The sequence below is a fragment of the Schistocerca cancellata genome, chromosome 12 (assembly GCF_023864275.1).
Source record: "Schistocerca cancellata isolate TAMUIC-IGC-003103 chromosome 12, iqSchCanc2.1, whole genome shotgun sequence".
NCBI classification, from domain to species: domain Eukaryota; kingdom Metazoa; phylum Arthropoda; class Insecta; order Orthoptera; family Acrididae; genus Schistocerca; species Schistocerca cancellata.
Genome location: NC_064637.1, coordinates 75274250 through 75302086, shown reverse-complemented (window position 1 = coordinate 75302086; position 27837 = coordinate 75274250). Strand labels below are relative to the sequence as shown.

Sequence of the window (27837 nt, the reverse complement as noted above, 5' to 3'; positions counted from 1 at the left end):
TGCAACCTCTGAATCATGTTGGTGTACAGATATTTCTGTAAGGTAGCTATTAAAAGAAAAGACTGGTAAATCATTTAAGCGCAGAACTGTCTGCCAGACTGCCCTGCATTATTTCGTATCTGATGCACACATCTGATGAACTGTTTCATTTGTGACGCATGCATTGTGAGATAGCACAACACGTCACATTTTGACCCAAGTGTAAAAGAAGCAGATGCGGATCTTGATGAATAAATAATTGTAGATTGTATTCATGTGATATACTTCAAATTGCCTTGAAAATGCCTGAGAGTTCCCAGCCAAATATTGGTCCAGGAAATGATGACTTGTTTGTGCTGAAAATCTTCTGAAGATATCTAAAGATATCTTAATTGGCCATTTGTGTTAACATTCGACAACCTACTAACACTATAATGTCTTTATACTAATTCTAGCCAACAACTGAAAGTGAAGCAGAAGTCACACTTTCTCTTGGATGCACTAGCATATTATGACAGTGAATACATATTTTGTATTTTAGAACATTTGGCTCACAGCCTAGTAAACACAAAAATGGTGTAACCAATGTACATAGTAAAATTCTAACACCCTGGTATGAGAATTGTTCAGTTGACAAGCCTTTCAAAATTAGTATAGTCTAACTGATTTGGCACGTAATCGATCCTCACTTTACATTAACAACTCCAACATCAGTTTGAGTCTGATATTTGAAGTAATTAATTCATCAACTCATATATTTGACAGTTACCAGAACTGTAATGAAACACAGACAGTATTGAGTGTGCTTATTTATAAGCAGCTTCTGACAGCTTACAGTCTCATCAAAAGTTTATGCCATCTATCTGGCAGTACTAGTAATCAAGAAGACAAAAACATCAAAACATCAATCACACAACATGCAATACATAACTACATTTTCCTCGAGTTTGTGTGTGTGTGTGTGTGTGTGTGTGTGTGTGTGGGCATGAGCGCGTGCACTCACACTTGTGTGTGCACACATGCAGGCGCACACGCACATTACTACATTGTTATCTGACAAAGCAAACCGAAGACTTGGCCCTAGTACACTTCTAAAAACATTGGAGTGTATGCTATTACCGCTTTTGCTTTTGGGCATAAACACAGTGTGATGCTTTTCTGGCCAGGTCTTCAGCTTCCTTTGCCAAGTAACAAAAGAAACTACATGTTTGTATACACATGACTGATTATAATCTTTACTTTACAATAAAATATATATGATAACAACATTAACATTTAAAGTTACACAAGCTTCACATTATTTCTTATAGCTCTTAAAAAGAATATACATCAATTTCTGCATATAACAGACTACTGGAAAGATTATATTTTCTTCTGCACTTTCTTTTAATTTTATTTTTCCTCCTCATTTTGGGTACGTGCAGTATCACACATATGGACACACATGGGGGACACTGACATTACAGTCAAGATAAATGTATGTAGTCAGTAGTAACTGGCAAAGTTTATCACAGTGCCCTTTCTCTATGGACACAGTGTAATACCCTGTACATGGGAAAACATCTGCCAGCTACATTTCTAACTTTGGCAACTACTAGCAATACATTACATTCTATCAGTACTTTTGTAAACACAACACCAAAGAGGTCAATTCTCTTAATTCAGTTATCCCACACAAAAGTTTACATAAGACAAAAGGTTAACATGATACACGCTGTGATGTACATGTCAGGACTTATGCTTCACTCATTTCTCCACTGCTTCCTCACATGGCTGCGTACCACAAAACATATGCCTGTCCAAATTGGCAGCTAGTTTTCCTACAACAGAGCCAAAAATACAATTTTTCAATCTTCATTGTCAAGTCAAATATTTGCAATATGTTGGTGTGCAAAACTTAAGGGCAGAAGTAAATTTCGCATGACGTTTAAATGCCAAGTAACATTGCTCGATGAAACTTGGACAACATAGAAAGAACTGCTACAATGTAATACAAAAGGTAACTGAAAGAGAGACACAATGAGGCGAAAGTAAATGATACTTTTATTCAAAGACAATAATAATTCTGTAGTCATCACAGTTCCTGACAGTCTCCTGGACATTATAAAGAATGACATTGGTTCTTAATAGCATGTGTGGTCACCACAGACAGCAATGTGGGCTCTGCAATGTGCTCCCAGGCTGGCTACAGGGTTGGTAAGGAGTTCTTATGGTAGAGCATTCCATTCCTCCACGAATGTGGTTGACAACTGCTGGAATGTCGTCGTTGGATGTGGGCAAACTGCAATATCTCTTCCCAACACATCCCATATTTACTCGATAAGATTTAAGTTGGGGAAAAAGGCAGGCCAGTCCGGTCACCAAATACTCTCTCATTCCACAGCTGCACTGTGTTGTCCGCCGCTCGTGGTCTCGCGGTAGCGTTCTCGCTTCCCGAGCACGGGGTCCCGGGTTCGATTCCCGGCGGGGTCAGGGATTTTCACCTGCCTCGAGATGACTGGGTGTTTGTGTTGTCCTCATCATTTCATCATCATCCAGGAAAGTGGCGAAATTGGACTGAGCAAAGATTGGGTAATTGTACGGGCGCTGATAACCACGTAGTTGAGCGCCCCACAAACCAAACATCATCATCATCAGCTGCACTGTGCCATTTGTAATGTCCAGCGAACCATCATAAATTGCGGTGACTTCAATATAATTACTGTCTGTGAATGAAAGTGTCATTTCAGTTTATCTCATAGAGTATTCCTTTCAGTTATGATCTTTACTACACTGTAGCAGTTCTTTCTACGTATGGTCCAGGTTTCACTGAGCAGTGTTGTGTGGCAGTGACACATCACATGAAAGTTACTTTCATCCTTAAGTATCACAAACCAGTGTATATGCAGTACTCATTTCATAAATACAGTATTAGAAAAGCAAAAATGGCAATGTACTGGAAAAATTCATTCATTCAGTCATGTCAAGGTATAAACTGACACAAGACAAAGAAATCATACATATTCTTTATTTTTTATTAACACTAAATTATTACCATTCTGCTTAGGGCTATTCATGCTTATGCCTTATAAATTTAAAGAGTCAAATGAGTAAAGAAGCTGCTACGAGGGTCACTCCAAAAGAAATACACACTATTTTTTTTAAAAATCCATCTTTTATTCTACATGTTTGAAAGTTTTACAGTGTGTAGATACATCCTTTAGGAACAATATTTTCATTTCTCCACTTAATTTCCATCCCTCTCAACTGCCTTACACCATTTTGGAACCAGCGCCTGTATACCCACACGGTAAAATTCTGGACCAACCTGTTGGAGCCACTGTTTGGCTGCGTGCACAAGGGAGTCATCATCTTCAAACCTTGTTCCATGGTGAGAGTCTTCCAGTTTCCCAAAGATATGACAGTCACATGGAGCCAGGTCAGGACTGTAAGGTGGGTGTTTCCGTGCTGTCCATCCAAGTTTTGTGATCGCTTCCATGGTTTCTTGACTGACATGTGGCTGTGCATTGTCGTGCAACAGCAAAACATCCTGCTTTTGCCGATGTGGTCGAACACGACTCAGTCGAGCTTGAAGTTTCTTCAGTGTCGTCACACATGCATCAGAATTTATGGTGGTTCCACTTGGCATGACGTCCACAAGCAAGAGTCCTTCGGAATCGAAAAACACCATAGCCATAACTTTTCCAACAGAAGTTGTGGTTTCGAATTTTTTTTTTTCCCCCCCCCCCTTGGGTGAATTTGCATGATGCCACTCCACTGATTGCCTCTTCATCTCTGGTGAAAAATGATGGTGCCATGTTTCATCACCTGTCACAATTCTTCCAACACATTCATCTCTACCATTCTCGTACTGTTCCAAAAGTTCGCTGCATACCATTTTTCTTGTTTCTTTGTGAGCCACTGTCAACATCCAGGGAACCCACCTGGCACAAACCTTTTTTAACGCCAAAACTTTCAGTATTCTGCAAACACTTCCTTCCCCTATCCCAACGTAGCGTGACAATTCGTTCACTGTGATGCATCTGTCAGCAGTCACCAATTCGTTAACTCTCTGCGCATTGTCTGGCGTGTATGCAGTACAAGGCCTGCCGCTGCGAGGATGATCCTCAATATTGCCGTGCCCGCTTTAATCACGTAACCTGCTTGACCACCAACTAATTGTACTGCGATTGACAGCAGCATCTCCATACACCTTTTTCAACCTCTTGTGGATGTTTCCCACTGTCTTGTTTTCACAGCACAGGAATTCTATGACAGCACGTTGCTTCTGACGAACGTCAAGTGTAGCAGCCATCTTGAAGACATGCTGTGACGGTGCCACTCACGGGAACAGGTTGAACTCAGTTTGAAAACAAGTGGAAAGGATGTATCTACACACTGTAAAACTTTCACACATGCAGAATGAAAAGTGTATTTTTACAAAAATAGTGTACGTTTCTTTTGCAGTGACCCTCATACTTTAAAAGTTTATGAAGTAAAGCCACCACAGCCGCATTAACCGTTTCGCTGCTACAGAGACGTGCTCCCCGCATTCCGTGATGTGCGTGATTTTGTCATCATTGCACTGTTCGCCTGTGCAGACACATGGTGTTTCGACTGCTTTGACATACTTTATCATTCGATTTCACAAAAACTATTTGGGTCAAAAATTTGATTTTTACACACCTTCTTGACTGATACGTTCCCCCCACAAATGACTTAATTTTATTTTGATGTTCAACGCAGTTATTGTGCAGCATTAGATGTAGTAAACCATTGCACGAAATTTTGAAGAGTTTGCAGAGGTAAAAGTCCATAGCGTATACTTTCGGTATGGTCGATTTTAGTTGCCACTAGAAATTTCAAAAAATTACATTTAAACGAATAAAATTAATGAAGTAAGACACTTTGATATTGTTTTTAAAATACAGAAAATATGAAGCGCTGATCAAGATTTGAACTCCGAACCTTTCGCTTAGCAGCCAAACACTTTAACCGCTACGCTAACGCAGCTCGTCATTGAATGTTTCTCCCGGAGGACTTTAAAATATCATGCAAAATACCGACAAACACTGATGGTATGATTATGAATTATTCACGTTTCGTCAAAGTACAATAGGAAATAAACAATTACCGCTGTTCTTTATTGCGAAAAAGTGGTTAGTGACAATGATACAAACGCTTTTCCTTGCTATCGCCTGAATTAGGAGGCTTATTGCTTGTTTGGTTTAATTAATTAATAGAATATGAAGCAATTGCTTTTTCCAAACTTTCTATAAAAGAAAGTCTGCTATCAAGACATTGCTTTTGTTCAATTACTTTATTTTTGACTGAACGTTTCTAAAACTGAAGACACTCGTCTGTGCTCTGCACTGGAGTCGAGCTCTGGCAACGTCGTTCTCTGTTCATTGGCTGACTGTGTTTTGTGACGTCAGATGCACAGAACGAACCTAAACTCGGCCGCCGTCATAAATGACGCGCACTTTAATGAATCATTACAGCATGTATTTAAACAAACCTTATTTGCAGCCTCGTAGTGAGGCCACTAGTGCCACACTTGTGTGTCTGGTATCAAATTTGAATAGATATGCTTATCAACTTTCCTTTGTGTCGCACAACTCTTTCTCGGTGTTGCAGTTTTTTTTCCCCCTTCATTGTACATAATTTTGTACAGAACCCTCAGAGCAGAGCACACAACAACATATTGAACTCTGGACAGAGGGGCAAAGTCTACATGAAAATTATTTTGTGTCTTCTATTGTGACTGCAGATCACAGTTCACTGATTTTTACTGTCAGCAATAAAAACCATTAAGGACTAAACGTATTGGGAAGGGAGTGTAAGAACTCTTCAGTTTCTCGAAAGAGCTTCTGCAAGACGTACAGTTATGTACTTTACACAATATTCTTACAACTCACACGTGCTGAACAAACACTTCATTTACTTTAGGTACACTGCTTGTGATGATAGACTGACAAGACTGGAAAAAAACTCGAAAACCTGCAAAAAGTGGCCAAACGGCCAAGGCTGTCAACAGTGAGCTGAGAAAACAACAACAGCAAGACAGAAAACAGAGGCCGCACAGCAGAATAACAACTCCAACGAGTAACCTGAGAGTGAAAACCTACGGTGTAGCAGAGTCCTGTGACACCTTGGAGTGACAATGATATAAGAGCACAGTGGGATCACGACTTAAGACTGAGCTGCTAGGTTAAAAGGGAGGCCGCGAATGCTGATAGGCTGGCAGAACAGACGTGGCCCCGTGGCCACTACAGCAGTGGTGCATCCAGTGCTCGTAGATGTATCAATGCTGTCTAGTGGTTGTCCTCAAGTTCTGTGCCTTCCACCAGACTCACCGGGCTGGGATATCAGACTGCCTTAGAAGATAATTCCATATGACAACAGCAGGTGAATATACACTCCTGGAAATTGAAATAAGAACACCGTGAATTCATTATCCCAGGAAGGGGAAACTTTATTGACACATTCCTGGGGTCAGATACATCACATGATCACACTGACAGAACCACAGGCACATAGACACAGGCAACAGAGCATGCACAATGTCGGCACTAGTACAGTGTATATCCACCTTTCGCAGCAATGCAGGCTGCTATTCTCCCATGGAGGCGATCGTAGAGATGCTGGATGTAGTCCTGTGGAACGGCTTGCCATGCCATTTCCACCTGGCGCCTCAGTTGGACCATCGTTCGTGCTGGACGTGCAGACCGCGTGAGACGACGCTTCATCCAGTCCCAAACATGCTCAATGGGGGACAGATCCGGAGATCTTGCTGGCCAGGGTAGTTGACTTACACCTTCTAGAGCACGTTGGGTGGTACGGGATACATGCGGACGTGCATTGTCCTGTTGGAACAGCAAGTTCCCTTGCCGGTCTAGGAATGGTAGAACGATGGGTTCGATGACGGTTTGGATGTACCGTGCACTATTCAGTGTCCCCTCGACGATCACCAGTGGTGTACGGCCAGTGTAGGAGTTCGCTCCCCACACCATGATGCCGGGTGTTGGCCCTGTGTGCCTCGGTCATATGCAGTCCTGATTGTGGCGCTCACCTGCACGGCGCCAAACACGCAAGGCAGAGTCGCTTCTGCCTTGGTGCCAATGATGATTGGCACCAAGGCAGAAGCGACTCTCATCGCTGAAGACGACACGTCTCCATTCGTCCCTCCATTCACGCCTGTCGCGACACCACTGGAGGTGGGCTGCACGATGTTGGGGCGTGAGCGGAAGACGGCCTAACGGTGTGCGGGACCGTAGCCCTGCTTCATGGAGACGGTTGTGAATGGTCCTCGCCGATACCCCAGGAGCAACAGTGTCCCTAATTTGCTGGGAAGTGGCGGTGCGGTCCCCTACGGCACTGCGTAGGATCCTACGGTCTTGGCGTGCATCCGTGCGTCGCTGCGGTCCGGTCCCAGGTCGACGGGCACGTGCACCTTCCGCCGACCACTGGCGACAACATCGATGTACTGTGGAGACCTCACACCCCACGTGTTGAGCAATTCGGCGGTACGTCCACCCGGCCTCCCGCATGCCCACTATATGCCCTCGCTCAAAGTCCGTCAACTGCACATACGGTTCACGTCCACGCTGTCGCGGCATGCTACCAGTGTTAAAGACTGCGATGGAGCTCCGTATGCCATGGCAAACTGGCTGACACTGACGGCGGCGGTGCACAAATGCTGCGCAGCTAGCGCCATTCGACGGCCAACACCGCGGTTCCTGGTGTGTCCGCTGTGCCGTGCGTGTGATCACTGCTTGTACAGCCCTCTCGTAGTGTCCGGAGCAAGTATGGTGGGTCTGACACACCGGTGTCAATGTGTTCTTTTTTCCATTTCCAGGAGTGTAGTTAGGTGTCAAGCACTTGTAGGTGTGTTCAGCTATCATTTGAGCTGAGTCTGCTAAGTTTAAGGCAATAAAGTCTGTTAGTCATAGATGTACCCAAATAACATGGAGACTTTTGATAAAGTGGCACTGTATATAATTGCAGTTGGTTAACAAATTTATTGATTAATGGAATGACATTTTTCTCAGGTGCAAATATGTAATGCATGGCTTTGCTTCCGTTTCTATGTTTGGGGTAAGTGGTTGTTGAGCACAGATAAATCCACAATGACCTTTGCAAAGAGATGCCCAATTATTTCATGCAGAAAGGAAGTACACTTCAAATATGTATCAATGGACTAAGGACAGATGGGGAGCAGAGTCACATATTGCACCATATAGGTAACAGTAGTGTCAGCACAACATCTGCAGGACATGAAAGCACTGAGGACTTACTGATATAATTTTCATGAATCTACTGCTTTTTAATAGTCAAATACACAATACTCAATATCTGACATTGTTTTGACCAAGTGCTCTCTGTTTGATTAACTTCAACTTCCCCCCCCCCACCCCCCCACCCCCCCACCCACCCACCCTCCGTATGAAGACCTCTTTCCAATCTGCATGCAGTGAGCTCCTTCGTGTGGCCAGTATTCAGGGCACAGAGCTGAAGCCATGCTCACCGTAACTCTGGTGTCATGTGCTAGCGGAAGTGCCACCTGTCACCATATTTTTGCAAAACTAATCACCCACAAAACATCTGTGACAAGGTTGGTTGGTTGGTTGGTTGATATGGGGGAGGGCACCAAACAGCCAGGTCATCAGATTAGGCAAGTGTGGGGAAGGAAGTCGGCCTTGCCCCTTTAAAAGAACCAACCCAGCATTTGCCCAAAGTGATTCAGAGAAATCATGGAAAACCTAAATCAGGATGGCCAGATGTGGGTTTGACCCTCTTCCCCCCGAATGTGAGTCCAGTGTGCTAACCACTGTGCCACCTCACTAGGTCTGTGACAAGGGAAGTAATGGCTGCTGCAAGTGTTGTCCAGAAAAGAAACAACTGGTGCCTTCCAATAAGTAGTTCTTAATTAAATTTGGAGCTTTCCATTGCTTTCATGAGGCACATCAATCAAATCCTGAGTAATTTTACAAATTTTGTTGTACGTGAATGACACTTTTGTTTCAACTGCTTAACCCCAACGTGAGGGGTTACAAAAACAAAGAAAATTTTATTACAATTGAAAAAAAAGAACACATTGTTACAAATGTACATAAGTCCAACAAACAGTCTAATATCTAAAAGCTTCTCTGAAATTGACAGATACTAATAGATGTCTTTGTAGGTAAGAGAAATCTTATCAACATCCATAAATCCCGTACACATGCAGGGTGGCACATGAAATGTGTTACCAATTCTTTCTTTCACAATTTACAACACACATTACATATGCCGCTGGGATCTCTACAGCAGTACCAGCAGAGCTTGGAAAAACAAATGAGTTACAAAATGACGTGTAATTCACGATACTGCCACTAGGAGACTAGTAAGCAGCAATGGCTGACAATGGAAGACTGATGACACAGCAACGATTGGCAATTGTGTTACTTTTTCATGAAACAAAAAGCCTTGTTGTGACTCAGAGGCGTTTTCGACAACAGTTTAACACAGGATGCGTCCCTTGTAAGAAGACCATCCACAGGTTGTACGATAAATTTGTACAGGAAGGAACAGTATTGGAAGCGAAGCGACCTCGGCCTAAGCCTGTTTGTTCGCCGAAGAATATTGAAGTGGTATGAGTTGCTGTACAGAGAAGTCCCGTGAAATCGTGTACAAAGGCAGCAGTGCAACTGTGAATATCCAGACGCTCCGCTCAACGTATTCTTAAAAGTGACCTCCATTTGTGCCCATAGAAGATGACCTGTGCACAGAAGCTCACTGAGAACACAAGCAGCAGAGACTACTGTTTGCTCAGTGGGTGGAGGATAGGGAAGAAACTCTCAACAACATTCGGTTTTCAGACGAGGTGCATTTTCATGTAGACCGTGTGGTTAACAAACAAAATGTACGCTTTTGGGCCACTGAAAACCCACAAGTGCTTGACGAACGACAACATTATGCTCCAAGGATTACAGCGTGGGCAGCAATTTCCAGTCACGGACTTATTGGACCCTTTTTCTTTGAAGAAACTGTAAACAGCGAGCATTATTTGAGCATGCTTCGCAGTAGCTTCATTCCACAGCTTTTTGCTACTGCCTTGCCCTTCAACACACAGTGGTTCATGCAAGATGGAGCAAGGACACATACTGCAAACAATGTGTAGGAGTTTTTACATGAGCATTTCGACATGCAGATCATTTCACTCAGGTTTCCAGGTCGCTTCAATGACAGACAAAGTTGGCCCCGCAATAGTCAAGACCTCAATATATGTAACTCTTTTTCTTTTGGGGTACCTAAAGGAAAAAATTTTCCCAAAACGTACACGATTTAGTGGAGTTCAGAAGACTTATTCTCCAAGCTTGCAGTGAAATTACAGAAGACATGTGCTGTAGGGTAATCACTAACTTCAGTGTTCGTTTGAAGGAAGTTAGGAAATGAAATGGTGGACATATTGAGCATGTGCTGAGTTAGAACAAATCTCCATCGACGGCTCTTCATTGTAGTATATGTTCCTTTCAGGTTGTATTGACAATAAAGTTTATATTCAAAAACAAAATGGTAACACATTTCATGCACCACCCTGTATTTGCAAACACATTTTCAACCTTTTTATCTGCAGATGACTAAATTTTGCAGACTACTTTAACAGTTAGGCGTACCGGAGCTCTGACAGTAGGCTTGTGCATGGTCTTTTTTCATCTGCTGATGTCGCAACTTGTAATTTATATTTCCTAGGCTACAACAGTAGAGATGGATAATAACCTCATTTCAATAAAACAGTCTATCATATTCTTAACACATGCCAAAGTTACTACTTTCTGTCATAATTACTGAAAAGAATTTTGTGAAATTTTATTGGAACATTACTGTAAGACTGGAATCTAAAATGAAATCATGTTACAAAATGAAACCACTTACATTATACCACTAAGCATTAGTCATATAGTTATTTATGAAATGTTCATTAATTCATCATAATGCTGAAAACCATTTTAAGGTACTACTCTTCTCAATGTAATGATCACTGCATCTCGTACTTGTAAAGATGTTTATCAGAAATGTTAGCAGTACCATAGTACCATAGACCACTGTAGTTGTTGCTGGTGCAGTGAACTTCAGTCCAAAGCTCTCCATTCTAATTATTATGTGCAAGCATTTTTTACCCCTGCCCAACCTCCCTTCAATTACCAAACTGACAGTTCTCTGATACCTCAGAATGTGTCCTACCAATCTAGAGATTCTTTAAGTCAAGTTGTGCCACAAATTTCCTGAATTCGATTCACTAGTTATCTCATCTAGACATCTAATTTTTAAGATTCTTCTGTAGCACAACATTCCTGAAGCTTATATTTTCTTCTTGTCTGAAATCCTTACTGTCTACATTTCACCTCTGTACAAGGATATGCGCCAGACAAATACCATTAGATAAACTTAAATTTACAATTGATGCAACCAAATTTCTCTTTATCTGAAACACGATCACACCATTGCCAGGCTGCACTTATATCCTCTCAACTTCAGCCAATGTCAGTTACTCTGCTGCCTAAATAATAAATCTCTACTTTTAGTGTCTCGTTTCCTAATCTAATTGTATGGGTATCATCTGATTTAATCTGACTACATTCTATCACCTTAGTTTTACTTTTGTTGACATCTTATAACATGTTTTCAAGCCATCATCCATTTCGTTCAAATATTCTTGGAGTTCCTTTGCTACTTCATTAATTTGTGAATGAATTTTGGTCACTGAGTATATTTCACACAACAGATTTTCAGTTATCTGACACATGTTAAATATGCACAAACAAATGTAAAAATGGATGAATGTTTCTGTTATGGTATCTCTAGGTAACTGACAGGTGAAGGTACTCTGTGCATGTAACCATGCCACTGACTGCAGCATTCATTTTAAAAATGGTTCTTATGTTAAAAAATGCAACTCATAGGTAAGCTATTGAAATCCTATAACACTTATTTGAACTGGAAATATTTTTTATTACTCTTTTTTGAATAACTAGTCTCTACAGCATGAAGATGCAGAAGGCAATGGAAACCACTACATTAAAGAACATGTGGCCTGTAATTGAAAAACTGTCATGATGATTTCTCCATTAGCAAAAGATTACAGAATACTCCCCCATTCGGATCTCCGGAGGAAGACTGACAAGGAGGTGACTATGAGAAAAAGTGAGAAAAAGATTGAAGAACCAATGAAAGGATAATATCCTATGAATCAGACCATGGGATGTCAGAAGCTTGAATGTGGTAGTGATGCCAGAAAATCTGAAATGGGAAATGCAGTGGCTCACTTTAGGTTTACTAGGGGTCAGTGAAGTGAAATAACAAGAAGGATGAGGATTTCTGGTCAGATGAGTATAGGGTAATATCAACAGCAGCAGAAAATGGTATAACGGGCTTAGGATTTGTTATGAATGGGAAAGTATGGCAGAGAGTGTGTTACTGTGAACAGTTAAGTGATAAGGTTGTTCTTATCAGAATCAACAGCAAACCAACACAGACAAAAACAGTTCAGGTGCACATGCTGACATCGCTGGCTGAAGAAGAAGAGGCAGAGAAAGTATATGAGGATATTGAGAGGGTAATAGAGTACATAAATGGAGATGAAAATCAAATAGTCATGGGGTACTGGAATGCAGTTGTAGGGGAAGGAGTAGAAGATAAGGTTACAGGAGAATACGGACTTGGGGCAAAGAATCAGAGAGGAGAAAGACTAACTGGATTCTGTAATGAATTTCAGCTGGTAATACCAAATACCCTGTTCAAGAATCACAAGAGGAGGAGGTATGCTTGGAAAAGGGTGAGCGATATGGGAAGATTTCAGTTAGATTATATCATGGTCAGACAGAGATTCTGAAATCGAATACTGGATTGTAAGGCATACCCAGGAGCAGATATAAACTCAGATGACAATATAGTAGTGATGAAGAATACGCTGAAGTTTACGAGATTAATCAGGAAGAATCAATATGCAAAGAAGTGGGATATAGAAGCACTAAGGAATGACGAGATACACTTGAAGTTCTCTAAGGCTATACATACAGCAAAAAGGAATAGCTCAGTAGGCAGTACAGTTGAAGAGGACTGGACCTCTCTAAAAAGGGCAATTACAGAAGTTGGAAAGAAAAACTTAAGTACAAAGAAGTTAATTGCAAAGAAACCATGGGTAACAGAAGAAATACTTCAGTTTATCGATGAAAGAAGAAAGTACAAAAATGTTCACGGAAATTCAGGAATACAGAAATATAAGTCACTGAGGAACAAAACAAATAGGAAGTGCAAGGAAGCTAAGATGAAATGGCTGCAAGAAAAATGTGAAGAAATCGAGTGTCAGAACGACTGTCTCAACATACAGGAAAGTCAAAGTAACTTCAGTGAAATTAAAAGCAAGGGTGGTAACATTAGGGGTGCAATGGCAATTCCACGGTTAAATGCAGAGGAGAGAGCAGATAGGGAGATAGAGTACATTTAAGACTTCTATGACAGGGAAGGATTGTCTGATGTGATACAAGAAGAGAAAGGGGATCCAGTATCAGAATCAGAATTGAAGAGTGCTTTGGGAGACTTAAGAACAAATAAGGCAGATCGTATAGATCACATTCCATCAGAATTTCTAAAATCATTGGGGGATGTGGCAACAAAATGACTATTAATATTGATGTGACATATCACCTGTCTTTCGGAAAAGTATCATCTGCGCAATTCTGAAGGCTGCAAGAGCTGACAAGTGTAAGAATTATCATACAATCAGCTTAGCAACTCATGCATCCAAGTTGCTTACAAAAAATAATATACAGAAGAATGTAAAAGAAATTGAAGATGTGTTAGATGATGATCAGTTTATCTTTAGGGAAAGGTAAGGTACCAGAGAGGCAATTCTGACATTGCTGTTGATAATGGAAGCAAAACTAAAGAAAAATCAGGACACGTTCATAGAACCTGTTGACCTGGAACCTTATAAATGTTCAATGTGAGCACCATCTGTCACACAACACACATCCAAGTCTGTAGCAGAGTTCTTCCCAAACGTTGATAAGTGTGTCTTCAGTGATTGTAGCAACAGCTGCTTCAATAGAGTTTCTTAATTCAGGGAGGTCTGCTGGTAGTGGAGGCACATACACACAATCCTCGATGAAGCCCCAAAGGAAAAAATCACATGGTGTTAGGTCGGGTGAATGAGGAGGCCATGCAAAGCAAGCCCTGTCACTGGGCCCCTTGCGGCCTATCGAGCACTTCAACCAATTCAGCAGACTATGGCGGAAACACTGAACGCTGTGCATGCACACTGGTGCCAAACACAACTGTTTAAGTTGCTCTTTCATTTGACATATCATTTATGACTGTAAGTTTAATGTAATAAATTTTATAAAGCGTTAAAACTGTGATATGAATTTATAAACACCCTGTACAATACGAACAGGAGCCAAAAGGGAATAATAAGAATGAAGTGCTCGGATTAAAAAGGGTGTAAGACAGGGACATAGTCTTTCGCTCCTATTGTTCAATCTGTACATCGATGAAGCAATGATGGAAATAAAAGAAAGGTTCAAGAGCAGAATTAAAATTCAAGCTGAAAGAATATCAATAATATGATTCACTGATGACATTGCCATCCTGAGTGAAAAATTACATAATCTGCTGAATGGAACGAACAGTCTAATGAGTACAGAATATGGATTGAGAGTAAATTGAAGAAACGCGAAAGTAATGAGAAGTAGCAGAAATGAGAACAGTGATAAGGATTAATAGTCACAAAGTAGATCACGTTAAGGAATTCTACTACCTAGACAGCAAAATACCCATGACAGATGGAGCAAGGAGGACATCAAATGCAGACTAGCACTGGAAAAAAGGGCATTCCTGGCCAACACAAATCTACTAGTGTCAAACATAGGCCATAATTTGCGGAAGAAATTCCTGAGAATATACATTTGGAGCATAGAATTGCACGGTAGTGAAACATGGACTGTGGGAAAACCGGAACAGAAGAGAATTGAAACATTCTACGGACAAAGGTTGAAAAAATTGGAATACATCCAGCAAATAATTGAGGATTTAGATTGCAAGTGCTATTCTGAGATGAAGAGGCTGACACAGGAGAGGAATTCGTGGCAGGCCGCATCAAACCAGTCAGAAAACTGATGAGTCACAAAAACCTCATGTTGTCCACTTCCACAAAATTAACAATAGATATGTAAAGATTTTGCATGGACAGCTATATTCACACCTTCTTGTGAAAAGCATGGGGGGGGGGGGACTAAAAACCCCCAACAGAGTGGTAAAAGTAAGACTTTTAATTTTTTATGTCTGCTGAGTTTAAAATATCTTATACCTAGGCTTCCAGTTTGTCTCAATTTTAATTAAAGTGGACAGTTTTGAAGTGGCTTGTGACAGAAAGTATGCCAGTTGTGTCCAGCGAGGGTTCTAGATGCACTTTAACAGTGCCTCAGAGTCTGTCCAATCAGGAGCAGAGAGGAGACTAACTGACTGGATGTTTTTAATCAAGTTAGGAAATGGAACTTGTACAGGAGAATGGTCAACAATGAGGTTTGATAGCATACAGAGACGCTACAGCATAACCTCGAGAGTGTCCAGAGACTTTTCCAGTGGTCAGGAAGTAGCACACGGAATAAGGGTGCATTTAAAATCTGTGCATCTTGCACCTAGTTCCCTTGTGCCTGTGTTTTCCTTCACATGAAATGCAGGCACACACACGTCTCTCTACATGTACACATGTGTGATTCCGTTCACACCTGGACAGAATGATGCCTGACGTTCCATTGACAGAGATGTCTGTGCAACTGTTGCTGCAACCAGTATATTTTGACAAAAAGACAAAATTGAAGAGCGAAGTGTAAGTACTGGGATGATTAATAACTTTTGCGTAAAGCATGCGTGAGGTCATAGAATGAATAAAGATGTCATCGAGTATTGTGTCTAATAACTGTATTCTAAGCTATACTTGATCCTGTTGGGATACTGATAATGATGGGAAACGTAAAATACAATGACGCTATACCAGTGGCAACAAGGTCAGATCTGACACTTTTAATTCTCACCACTGGGGACAATTACCCCAGTTTAAAACTCCAGTTCCAGGTATCTACTGCACTGGAAGCTAACATTATAACAAAATTTTTTCCAGAATCTGGTGAAATCCCTGGATAACCATATTTCACTAAGTTAATGACCATTTAATGTTTTTTTCCTCAGGAAAAAAACACTTATTTGATACATAGTTCAAGGCTATGTGAATGTCTGTTTCTGTGCCTGCAACACTGTAGACATAAGACAGTGCTAAAGGATAACATATTTCCGTTCACATGCCAATCAATTGGATGCCACTTCAGTAATGGGGCTGAAGTTTAAAGAGGTGAAGGCAGACTGAAAAAAAAACTGTAGTCTGATCAGGATCCAATTCGGAAGAACTTTTGGTTTCCATGCACATGCATTACTGCTAGATCACTGGCCATGACTTTGTTTCAGAATTTTATTAAACCAAATTAGTTTCTCACTCAAAACCTGTTACTAGCTCACACTGTATGTTGAGTATTTTTTGTTTGTACATACTATGAATAGCTAATTTATGAGACAAACAATTTTATTACATCACCTTGACACACGGGTTAGCCGCGCGGTCTGAGGCGTCTCATTGCGGTTCATGCAGCTTACCCCGTCAGAGGTTCGAGTCCTCTCTAGGGCTTGGGTGTGTGTGTTGTCCTCAGCGAAAGTTAGTTTAAGTTAGATTAAGTAGTGTGTAAGCTTAGGGTCTGATGACCTCAGCAGTTTGGTCCCATAAGATCTTACCACAAATTTCCAAATTACATTACCAATGTGGAGGAGCTAACATACATCAATAATAAATATAATTGTTTTTGGTGTCTACCTTCCAGTGTCCGCCAACTGGTTTTCATCAATGTTTTTGAGATGCTGTCCTGTGGGTCACATATACCTGTGACCATTCTCATGGCTCCTTCTTGTATACATTGAGTCTCTCCTGTTAGCCGTAGAAGCTCGAGCAATATCCTACGACGGATCACACGAGTGTTTTGTAAGCCTTCTCCTTTAAAAGCAATGTATTTTCTCAGTATGCCACTGATGAACCAAAGTCTGCCACCTGCTTTACCTATGACTCAGTCTATGTGCCTATTCCATTTCATATCTGAAAAAAGTGTTACATACAGATGCAAAAAAGTGTTACATACAGATGCATGCCTCTTATGCTGAGATGTAAGTGCCCTGTCCTTTTCAACCTCTCCCAAAGTATCCCCCTTTCCTCCACAACGGAGCAATTAATAGTTTTGAATGCTAGGATAGTGTTGCCACTTTTACATTTGACTAGCAGCAGTAGACTACTTATTTCATCCTGTGAAGGTAAGTACTGCCAGTAGTTCTGTCTCATAGCTAATTAAACCCAAATGGTGGTACACGGACCACGGGTGTCTAGTGGTTGCAACAAATTGGTTAAAAGATGTAGTGTTTGAACTTTATTAACTGAAACACCATCATATTTTCCTACCTGCTTTTAAGTACTGTATTTGTTTATCGAAAATTGTTGCATTTAAGCATTGTGTCTCTTTTCTGCCTATTGCGTGTCACGTCTCAGAACACTGCTCAAGTGTACGGGACCCATACAAAGAGAGACTTCGCGAGATATCAAATGTATGCACAAAAACACGAAACAGCACAACAATTGGTCACAGATTTGTTTGACCCACAGAAATAAGTTACTGAAATTCTGAAATGCTGAACTGCCTGAAAACTGACACCAGTTGCCATCTATTCCACAAAAGCATTCTTGCAAAGTTTGAAGAATCTGTATTAAGCGAAGAATCTATGGATATGCAACGGCCTCCTACTTATCAGTGCTGTAACTGTAGATTTACTAATGCTCACACAGAGGCATTAAAGCAGTCATTGTTCCCACATTCCATACATGAATAGAATCATTAATAAATGGTAATAGAAAGTACCCTTTTGCATGCACACCACAGTGGTTTTCAGAGAACAAATGTAGATGAGTATGTAGATCTCTTGGAAACTGCAACTGCCACATTCAACTGAGCCATAATTTTTCTTGCCCTCACAGTCATCCGATGAGTATTATCCTCCAGACCTACAGGCAAAACAAGCTGGGTATGGCTCCTCTCACCACTACAATAGCACTCCTGGAGACTCACCTGGAACAAACCGTCTGGAAACACAATTTCTTTCTCATCTCTAGGGAAGGCTTATGGCAGAACACTTGAAATGATTTATTTCCATTTATCAAAATTTTAGGAAATCAGATATATAAGCACTAAAACATAATGTAACTGTAAAGATAAAAAAATCTACTCACCAAGCTGTGGCACAAGAATACACATGTAAAGGCGTTCAATCCATGTTCTCTTGCTGTTCCAAAAACTAATTATTTTTGTAGAAATGCAAGTGTGCTGTACTAAATTTTGTAAACAATACACTTACAATTACTTTGCTCCTTAAGTAAGTATATTGTACACAAAATGTGATGAAATAAATAAGACAGTATTTATTTAAAATACATTAAAATCAAAGACTAGCTTCAAGCACTGTTCGACATTATATGGGACACCATGCGAGGATGCCACCACTGACTGGTGTTTGAACTTTCAACAGTTCTAAAACTAGTAAAGTGAGCATTGTGCCCCAAACTAGTTTACTAGAATAAAGTCATAAACAACAAGCAACCGCCAACTTTCCCGTTTTTCTCAACATTGAAAACATTTCACTTACATTTAAAATCTCGGGCCCTGCTGCCCGGCTGCACGAGGGATGAAGCTGCGAACGTTTGCGGGACCTGCGAGACAGAAAACAAAGTTTGAACACCCCATTCACCGGAGTTGAAGAGAGAACGTGAGTAGGACAAGTCAGAGCTTACTTGGTGGCGGGCGCCACGGACGGGAGCGTGTCACGTGGCTGGGTCCGGCAAGACCTGCAGATGGGCACAAACACTTACAGTCTAGTCTGACAACAACATAGGCTCAGCACAGTGATATACATGCTATGTACATTGCCTGAGAAAAAAAATGTGAAGCACCCAGAAGACACAGTTCTATGTTAATGTAACTTCATACATACCGTCCTTATGTACACAGTTAAAATTGCAATTCTCTGCAGCTGCTAGACTGGCCAGTAAAATATACCAATGTTGTTGATAGTTAATGTTGTTACCAGGCCTGGTATGTAAGGGGCATGAGGTGTCAGACATTGAGTGATCACTGAGAAAGAAACAGAGATGCCATGTAGTTGTCTGTGACAGACATATCGGCACCTGACAGAGCTCGAAAGGGGCTTCATCGGGGGTCTCCGTTTGGCTGGTCAGTTGGATCACAGATTGTGGGGCATTCAGATGTGACAGATGATGATGGACTGTATGGGAATGTGAGGGCAGGCACAATCGAGGTCAGTTCCGATCGACCATGTCTGACCACCACGAGGTAGGATCATCATGCTGTGTGCAGAGCACTTTGTAATGCCTCCACATCTGTGCTACCATCTCAAAACGAGTAATGGACTCCCTGCAACAATCTGTGTCATCCTGCACCATCGGTCGGAGATTAGCTCCATCTGGACTAGGGAATTACCATCCCACGTGTAGGCTTCTTGTAACACGCAACATACACTGCTGCATTTGAGGTGCTGTGACTGAGAAGCACTGACAGATGATGAATGGCCCTGCATGGTGTTCAGTGACAAATCTCAGTTGTGCACCATCATAAATGACTAGTGTTGGTGAGTGTGGTAGTTGCCTGGGGAAATGTCTCTCTCTTCCAATATTTTGGATATGCACAGCACTGTTTTTCCTGGTGTGGGAAACCATGGGGTATGACCAGGTTACAGCTGATAGTGACTGAGGGAACTCTGGTGGCACAATAGTATGTCCCGTACATCCCACATCATCACGTGTTACCTCTCATGCTAAAGTATCGTGGTGCCATTTTTTAACAGGATAATGCTTGTCTACACACAGCATATGTCCCCACAAACTATCTGTGTGTCAGTGAGGTACTCCTGTTGCCAGGAAGAACCGAACACCTGTCTCCGACAGAACACGTGTGGACCCAGTTCAGGCATCAACGCCTTCCCAGAGGCAGTACCCAGGACATCAAGGACTAGTCACAACAGTTGACTCAGGAGAGGATGCAATGGATTTACAACACACTTTCTAAGTGAATCAGTGCCAGGCCAGAGAAGTACATCATACTGATAAGTGGGTTCACACTGCAAAGTTCTTTATAAATCTGACTCAATTTTGTAATCACTGAAACAACACAACACACCTTCTAAGCTCATGAAGTTTCTTTTCTTTTCCTCTTCCCCTTCTGGGTGTTTCCCTTTTTTGTTAGGCAATATATCTCAGATTATGAGTTAATATGTAACAAGGATGTATGAATGTGAGGCCAAAAATAAACTGCAAGAGTTACTATACCAACATTAATCTATTGAGATATACTTTCAGTTTATTACTACTCACAAAATATTTCATTACCTCAATTTCAAATACACTACTATGCCAAAAACCTGTGGTAACCCATTGCTGTTCATTCAAAACTATATAAAGAAAAGTAGATTGGTGACAATGAGGTCATTAGAGACAGAGCACAATCTTTGGATTGAGAAAGAGAATCAGTCATCATCTTTAGAAAGGATTATCCTGGCATTCACTTTACACCTTAACCTTCAACCCAGGAAAATAATGGAAGACCTAAATCTAGATAGCCAGATGGGGATAAGAACCATTATCTTATTGAATAGTACCCTTTTCCCTGTGGCTTCGCCCATGTGTGTGTTCGACAAACATGCTGACAGCCCCTTCTCCTCTGCACTCTCTCTGTCTCTTCATCTTCTCCTCCCCCACTCTTTGTCCATTTCCTCTTCCCTCCCCCCCCCCTCTGGCAATATCTTCCTCCCCCCCACTCTGACCATGTCCTCCTCTTTTCACCTCAACCTGTCCTCAGCCATGCTCATCGGCACGTGTGTCCCTGATACACCGTTCAATAAATCAGGCTGCAGGGCAGGATACATGACAGAGTGTGGGGGCGGGGACGGGGAGGGGGGGGGATCTTATCTATAATATATGGGCTGCCCTGCAGAGCAGGTTGTTTTGGCACACTGACACGGCTACGTGCCTGTTGTGTAAGGCAACCCATTTGCCACAGACTACGAAAAACACGTTTTTGCCCATATCCCCTCTGATTGGAGGTAGGAGGTTATAAACCCCACAGTGCTGATACTCGTGTTTCTGTGCCAAATATGGTTGAAATCAATCCAGGGGTTTTGGAGGAGATATACACACATATTCTGATATATACGATGCTTCTGATCTTCGCAGCACCCGCTATTGTGATACCAGAGTGTTGTTCCCTTTATCTCTGACATCTTGAGTATTGGCCCCAGATTACATTTTTATTTACCTATGAATCATCCTCCAATTAGTAGATTTTTCAGTTTTCAAATTTGTCAGTTATTAACAAAATTGGGTCCTCGGCTGAAGCACAGAAAGCTAAGCTAAAACACTTGGCTGCATTTAGCACATTTTCAGCTATAGTAACTGTTTAGAATGTTCATAATGTATTAATGAAAATAAACATTCAAAACTGTCTCATCTGTTTACACTCTCTCTCTCTCTCTCTCTCTCTCTCTCTCTCTCTCTCTCTCTAGACGGAAAGTGCTAAATATGTGGGTGTTTAACATAGATTTTTGTGTTTCAGCTGAGAAACCAGGTGTTAAATTTTGTTAATAATTGATGAATTTAAAAAATTGAAAAATCTTCTAATTGGAGGACATTTCATTTCATAGAGTAAATATAGATGTAAGATATAATCTAGGGGCAACAGTCAAGATGCCAGAGATACAGGATAAAACACTATGGTACTACAATAGTGGGTGCTGCAAAGAGCAGAAGCATCAGAGAAAACACGATGGGGAACCAGAAAACTGGTCAAAAGAAAAACAAACAACAGACAAAATGCATAAATAAATGTGGAGGAACATGACAATTATTGTGGGAAACAAGAAGTTGGAACAAGGATGAAAGAGTTCAAACCTGTTGGACATTTATCTCTACATATGTATCTGCACTCCAGAAGGCACATTTGTCCTGTAGCTTAACTTTGTTGAATATTTTGTGAAACTCTTGAGCTAAGATGTCCTTAAATTTTTTTTCATATCCACATGTACTATCATCTGCCTTCCCAAGAAGAATAGCACACTATAAGATAGAAAAGGCAGTTTTAATATAACACAAACTCTATGGTGTATCACCATGCGCAAAATGTGAATCCACGGAAATTTCATGATTGCATTCATTTTTTGCAGTTAGGCCAAAAACGTGATTCACAAGCAGATTCCCGATATTATCTCAGTCATCTCCATTTTATTGACCCTCACCAAACATATAAACTAGGGTTTTTTTGGAAAACAATACCATTATTGTTTGGAACCTGCAGCCAGTGTGGCATCTTGAGCTATTTCTTTCCATACAAGTCATTGATATATATCACATTTTACGGTTTCTAAATTGACACTGAGCTATCTTTTACAAAGCTTTCATGGTCAAACACATTGTACAGCAAAAGGCTCCACAAACACTGGAACAAATGATCTTCTCCAGTAATTCAGGATACAATGTCTCCAAGTGAGCTGTTTTCAAAAAATTAATATATACAGCTACAACCATCTGTGATGAAGGCCACCTGGATTCCAAGGTCATCCTCTGAAGTACGTGTTCTGAAATAATGGCTACAGGGTTCAAGATATAGAGTCAATGTTCTCCATGAAACGAAGATATGAAAATTTGAAGTATCACATGACAATCTACTTAATGTGTTTCTTCCTTTCTGCAGTGCTTCATCCTGCAAAATATGCAGGGTCCGTAAAGAGGAGACGTTAGACCTGTTTTCCAACTACCCGACAAGATAGGACTGCTATTATTTTCTTTATACATAAATGATCTGGTGGAAAGAATGGGCAGCAATGTGCTGACAATGCTCTGGTGTACGGGTGGATATCGATGAACGGCAGCTATCTCTAAATGTAGAAACACGTAAGAAAAACAAACCAGTAATCTTCAGGTACAGCATTAGTAGTGTCCTGCTCGACACAGTCATATCGATTAAATATCTGGGTGTAACGTTGCAATATTTAGGCTTAATGTTGCAACATGATATGAAATGGAGCAAGCATGTGAACATTGTGGCAGGGAAGGCAAATGGTTGACTTTGATTTATCGGGAGAATTTTATGATAGTGTGGTTCACCTGTAAAGGAGATCACATATAGGACACTAGTGTGACCTATTCTTGAGTAACAAAATAAATCTCGGGTGAACAGCCTGGTACGAGTGTGCATAGGACACAATATTTCGGCCATCGACCACGTTGTCATCATCAGGTGCGCTGATGTACTGACCGGCGGTGGGCCGGCGCCAGGTATATATAGGACAATCCCCCTCCCGCTCCTCCCCCAGGCGCTTCCTACGAGTCGGTGAGGTCCGCGCCCCGTGCGCAGTCCAGGTATAGCGTCCGTTCTCCCACCCTCTGGGCGCTGCACCCTAGGTCTTCTCATTCAGGAGGGTCTGCTGGCACCGCTCTCATTATTCTTCCCTCCTCCCCGAAGTCGGTACACTCTGGGAAATATCCTTTTTCTTCTATTTGTACCTACATGCGGATAGCTGCCACCACCCGGCACAAAAGAATGGCATGCTAAAACCCTTGTACACAGAGCTCAGACCGTCTCCGACAGGGACAGTCTCCAACAAGAATTGGACCATCTGAAGACCGTGTTTCGGAGGAACGGTTACGAGGAAGGGCAAATTCGGAAGGTTCTACATCCCGCACCTACAGCACCGGCAGAAACTGAGGATGAACCTCAGGAGGAGGTGGCCTTGGGTATTATTCTGTTTTGTGGGGCCTTATCCGGAAATATTGTACGCATTTTACGTAAACACCAAGTGAAAAAAATCTTCCGTCCTCCAAGCAAAACCAAGAGCCTTCTTGGTAGTGTCAAGGACAACCTCGGTCTACGTAAATCGCAGGTTCATCAGATACCTTGCCAATGCGGTAGTGTATACGTAGGTCAAACCATTCGTACGATTGAGGACCGATGCCGAGAACACCGACGGCACACTAGACTGCAACAACCCAGTAAGTCGGCAAGTGCTGAGCATTGCCTGTCGGAACTCCACAGCACAGATTATGACCAAACAAAAGTCCTGACAAAGACTTCCAAGTACTGGGACTGTGTCATCAAAGAAGTCAGAGAGATCAGAGTAAGGGAGCCACAACTAAATCGTGACATCCTTAGCAAGGCGTGGGAACCCACAATCACCCGGATTAAGAAGAAAAAGGATATTTCCCAGAGCGTACCGACTTCGGGGGAGGAGGGAAGAATAATGAGAGTGGTGCCGGCAGACCCTCCTGAATGAGAAGACCTAGGACGCAGCGCCCAGATGACGGGAGAACGGATGCTGTGCCTGGATAAAGTGCTGTTGGATAAAGTGCCGCCTCAGCATGATCTGGCACTGCTGCCACACTTTTATATGGAGGATGAACTTCACTTTTTACAATCAAACTTGCCCCGAAAATTTTATCGTGACCACACCTGAATTGTTTCCAAGCAAAGTAATACTTATAAATTCGTGCATGACTGCACTTTGATTGTTTGGGATTAGGTTTCAGTATATCATAAAACAACCCTTGAAGCATTAGGCAGAGCAATGGGAGATTTGCTAACAACAACTGTCCTATAGGATGCTGCTTCGGTTTTTTCCCTATTCAATCTCCACCAGTAGTCTCACGAGGGATGAGGACAAAGGAAGTCAAGGCATCTTTGAAAATATCATACCTACAGGCACATATAATAAAACTGGAACTTAAAACTAACATGAGAGTTATATCTTCCAGACAAGATAATATATGTTTTGCTAGTAGATTGCTCAAAATTGGAAATGGTGAATTTCAGTCAAGAAATGCAAAATAAATACAGTATTCATAACGTCAACAATGTGGGAAAACACAGATTGCTAGTTACCGCCAAGAAGGTACGTTAAGTTGCAGACTGCCACAACTGAAAGACACTTACACAAAGCTTTCGGGCACAGCCATAATCATCTTGCATTCTGACCTGAGCTGCAGGAGTGGGCAGTCATGTCTGCGTGACGTGTGCTCGCTTGTGGGTGTGTGTTTCTCTGTTTCTATTTTGCTGATTACAGATGGGGCCGAAAGCTTTGTGTATGTGTCTTTTGAATTGTGTCTTTCCAGAACGTGACGTATTTTCTTTACTGTAAGTAGCAATCTACCTTTTCCTACATTGTTGATATTCCTGTGTGGAGTTTCCATTGTTTGAGTATTAATAATACCTTTGTATTGAAATTAATTTTAAAAAATATACCCGGATATTCACAACATTTCAACTAAGATATTTGATTGGTTTCAGAAAAAGGCTATTTTTCGCCTTCAAATGAACAATTCAATGTCAATAAAGTAAATGACTTCATTCTGTCCAAGTTTGAGGACACATCACAAATTTATTATTCTGCTAACACACGATACCTTTGTGTTCAACTTTGTGCATGTGCCTAAATTTCCAACAGTGCAACTACCCATGCGCAATCGGTCATGCTAATTTCCTGGAAATTGAGGCTGCGCAAAGCGCTTAGCTACGCCCTTCGGTGGGATCCTTTGCGCTTTTCAGCAGACGACAGGCAGCTGGGACCCAGATTTGCTTGATAATGTAGTGTGTTGAGGTTACGCTGTGATGCGATTTATGTGCAATAATGTTGTTGACTTCGAAGGAAGCATGCTTAAGCTATAGATGATAAACAGATGCCACTTCTGAAGATTATTTGAATAAAAATTCGAGATGTGTTGCCCTGAACGTCAAGTAATAGATAAAAAGTCTTCGGTCATATTCCTGTAAAGAATAACATACAGTAAGTTTTGAAGTGGGAAAACTAAGAAGAATTACACAAAATTTATGAAAAGTGTATATGTAAACTGTGGACAAATACTGTATTCGCGCTATGGCGACTTAAAAAGCACAACTTAGAAACCTTACATCTGAACAAAAGAAGTGGTGGCGTATGTGTAGCTCCTCCCAAACTACTAATTATAGAAATGACCAATTTGATGGTGCAAAAAATACGAAATTGAAAAGCACAACCTCTGTTCTAGAGACTTCTGGTGTCTAGGAAATTCCCAAATTTGTTGAGTCCAAGAAAGTTAATCTACATATATTTCACGATTAAAATGCAAGTGACGCATTGAAATTTAATTAATCTTCACATAACGACTAAGAACCCTGCTTAAGTATTCCTCAGTTTCACGAATAATTTCTGAAATACTTTGTTTCGAATTTAGGAATAAATAATTCAAACTCGAATATAAGTTGCCAGTTACGGTACTATCTAACGAAATGTTATTGCCAGCCTTATCGCTGCAGTTTCCAAAGCAGAAAACTTAAAATCTCGCTACGATCCTGAAATTTGCAGATAAAACTGTGACCTCCTTCAGAAGTTTGCAGACAAAACGTTGTCATCACTTTGTATTTCTCGTACCTCTGTTATTTGTATAGGTACTTCTTTAGGTACTGCGGTTCCAGACTGTAGCGCCTAGAACCGCTCGGCCACCCCAGTCGGCCGTCCTACGTATGACTTGTGAAGAGACCGTGAGGGTAAAATGAGAGCGATTAGAGCCCACACAGAGGCATACCGACAATCCACAAGCAATACGAGACTGGAATAGAAGGGAGAACCGATAGAGGTACTCAAGTTACCCTCCGCCACACACCGTCAGGTGGCTTGCGGAGTATGGATGTAGATGTAGATGTAGATGTAGATGTAGAATTATCGTGCAGTTAAAAGGAGACGGGCCACGTACCGCTGGTCGGGATAGGCACGCCGACGGGCAGGTTCCTCTGGGCGCCGGTGGGCGACTCCGGCTCCTGCTTGACGGGCTGCCACGGGTGCTCCTCGCGCGGCTGGAAGTGCTGCGGGCGCGGCCGCCGCCACTGCGGCAGGCGCGGCTGGAACTGCGGCCGCTGCGGCCGCGGCTGGAGCTGCATCTGCGGCCGGTACGGGCGGACCGCCGCCTGCCGCTTGCGGAAGTCGTCGCCGCGCTGGACCGCGTTGGCCAGCAGCGCGCCCACCTTGGCCATCGCCTCCGCCGTCGCCTGCCCCGGCCCCACTCCGTTTACCGCGGCAAGCCCGCCCTCGCGGCCTGCGGCGTCGCCGGCGCGCGGTGCAGGGGTAGCGCTCTGCAGCGGCCTCTGCACCGGGTTTCTGTAGAACGGCCTGCCCGGCGCTCCCTGCGTGTGCCACGAATTTGTGCCGCTGCCTTGGCCGCCGTTACTGCTGCCGCCCTGTGGCGCGTAAAATCCGAACCTACCGTTTGTAACTGTGGGCGTCCGTGTTCCCGGTAAGTGTGAAACACTCGGGATCGGATTCGCCACTGTAGTATTCTGGGGTGTGCGTACGTTCCTCTCGAATGTATTGTAACCACAAAACTTCTTGCGAGACCTGGAAACATAATGAAAATACATTGAAGCGCCAAACAAACATATAGGCACGCGTATTCACAAACAGATATAGAGGGTGATCCATCGATCGTGACGGGGCCAAATATCTCACGGAATAAGCGTCAAACGAAAAAACTACAAAGAACGAAACTTGTCTAGCTTGAAGGGGGAAACCAGATGGCGCTACGGTTGGCCCGCTAGATGGCGCTGCCATATGTTCATATTACATATTCGTGTAGTACGTAAAGAAATATGAATGTTTTAGTTGGAGCACTTTTTTCGCTTTGTGATAGATGGCGCTGTAATAGTCACAAACATACAGGGTGTT

At 42.0% G+C, this 27837-nt stretch overlaps 1 long non-coding RNA gene across 1 annotated transcript; it reads right to left on the bottom strand.

The window, feature by feature from the left end:
* Positions 1 to 991: 991 nt before the first annotated feature.
* Positions 992 to 27001, bottom strand: LOC126109622 (uncharacterized). The gene is made up of 4 exons (XR_007523697.1): positions 26873 to 27001; positions 18875 to 18928; positions 18730 to 18793; positions 992 to 1799 (listed from the first exon to the last, which is right to left on the bottom strand). It is a non-coding gene; the product is annotated as an uncharacterized LOC126109622 (long non-coding RNA).
* Positions 27002 to 27837: the final 836 nt, after the last annotated feature.